Here is a 2,142-nt window from a genome sequence, read left to right as displayed (position 1 = left end):
GGCGGGGGCTTCCTGCAGGAGGCGGAGGCGGAGCAGGTGCGGGTGAGGCCAGCAGCTGTGCCCACGCCGCCCCCACGCGCCCTGAAGCCCAGCGGTGAGCTGCAGGGATCTCGGGCCACTTTGCCGCTCACCGAATGTATGACCTCGGCCGAGGCCCCGGTCTGGTCACCAGTGAACCATCAGGTCGGGAAACAAGTGTAGGAAGGACACCCGCCCCCCCACGGCTTTCGGGGTGTCTCCGGCCTAGAGCCGGGCCGTGTGTCTCCGGAGCAATGACCGACGACAGGAATGGATGGCGCGGCCCTGCCAAGCCTCTCCCCGGTTAACCACCAAACAGTCTCACAAGGGAGCCGTCGTGGTGTCTCCCGCACAGGGAACACGAGGCTTGGGGCACGCAGTGAACCCTTTAGGAGAGTACACCAGGGAGCGTCCATCAGCCGACAGGGGCCAGGGGAGGGGGGTACACTCCAGCGGGACGTCCCGAGCCCTGGAGAGGGTGAGATGTGGCCGTGGGCAGCAGCGCGGATGGCGCTGGAGGGCTCAGTGGAAGCCGAAGGAGTCAGGGACACTAACAGCACACGGCTTCCCCCGTGTGTGGAATTTAAGAAAAAATACATGAGCAAAGGGGGGAAAAGAGAGAGAGAAAAATCAGGAAATAGACTCGACTCTGGAGAAGGAACTGCTGGTGAGCAGAGGGGAGGGGAATTGGGGACGGGTTATGGGACCAGAGGGGAAGGGGATTGGGGATGGGTTATGGGACCAGAGGGGAAGGGGATTGGGGATGGGTTATGGGACCAGAGGGGAGGGGAATTGGGGATGGGTTATGGGACCAGAGGGGAGGGGAATTGGGGATGGGTTATGGGACCGGAGGGCAAGGGAATTGGGGATGGGTTATGGGACCAGAGGGGAGGGGAATTGGGGATGGGTTATGGGACCAGAGGGGAGGGGAATTGGGGATGGGTTATGGGACCAGAGGGGAGGGGAATTGGGGATGGGTTATGGGACCAGAGGGGAGGGGAATTGGGGACGGGTTGCAGGGGGCGCCTGTGATGAGCAGCGAGGGGTGCAGGTGCTGAGCCTCCGTGTGCACAGGTACAGGACCACATGTGGTCATGAGCAAGCCCTGGTCTCCCACGGGGGCTGCGTAAAACCCGGAGGACATAATTGGGCCTGACAATCTTGGTACAGGAGCTGATGGCCCCTGGAGCGTGGGGGTCCCTGAGGACCTGTCCTCGGAGGGAACACACGTTTCCAGGCGGGGTACAGAGGAGCTGACCCTCCCCTCCAGGGAACAGAGCATCAGCGGGAGGGGAGGTCGGTGCAAAGCAAGGGAGGCCCCGGCCCCGGTGCCTTCCTTCCTCCTTCCTCCTTCCTCCTTCCTCCTTCCTCCTTCCTCCTTCCTTCCTTCCTCCTTCCTCCTTCCTCCTTCCTCCTTCCTCCTTCCTCCTTCCTCCTTCCTCCTTCCTTCCTTCCTCCTTCCTTCCTTCCTCCTTCCTCCTTCCTCCTTCCTTCCTTCCTTCCTCCTTCCTCCTTCCTCCTTCCTCCTTCCTCCTTCCTTCCTCCTTCCTCCTTCCTCCTTCCTTCCTTCCTCCTTCCTCCTTCCTTCCTCCTTCCTCCTTCCTCCTTCCTCCTTCCTCCTTCCTCCTTCCTTCCTTCCTCCTTCCTCCTTCCTCCTTCCTCCTTCCTCCTTCCTCCTTCCTTCCTCCTTCCTCCTTCCTTCCTCCTTCCTTCCTTCCTTCCTCCTTCCTTCCTTCCTTCCTCCTTCCTCCTTCCTCCTTCCTCCTTCCTCCTTCCTTCCTCCTTCCTCCTTCCTTCTTCCTTCCTTCCTCCTTCCTCCTTCCTCCTTCCTCCTTCCTCCTTCCTTCCTTCCTCCTTCCTCCTTCCTCCTTCCTCCTTCCTCCTTCCTCCTTCCTTCCTTCCTTCCTCCTTCCTTCCTTCCTTCCTTCCTCCTTCCTCCTTTCCTTTCTCTTCCTTCCTTCCTTCCTCCTTCCTCCTTCCTCCTTCCTCCTTCCTCCTTCCTCCTTCCTTCCTCCTTCCTCCTTCCTCCTTCCTCCTTCCTCCTTCCTCCTTCCTTCCTTCCTCCTTCCTCCTTCCTTCCTTCCTTCCTTCCTCCTTCCTCCTTCCTCCTTCCTCCTTCCTCCT

The sequence above is a fragment of the Vulpes lagopus genome, chromosome 16 (genome assembly GCF_018345385.1).
Source record: "Vulpes lagopus strain Blue_001 chromosome 16, ASM1834538v1, whole genome shotgun sequence".
Lineage (NCBI taxonomy): Eukaryota > Metazoa > Chordata > Mammalia > Carnivora > Canidae > Vulpes > Vulpes lagopus.
This window is presented reverse-complemented; position numbering follows the sequence as displayed.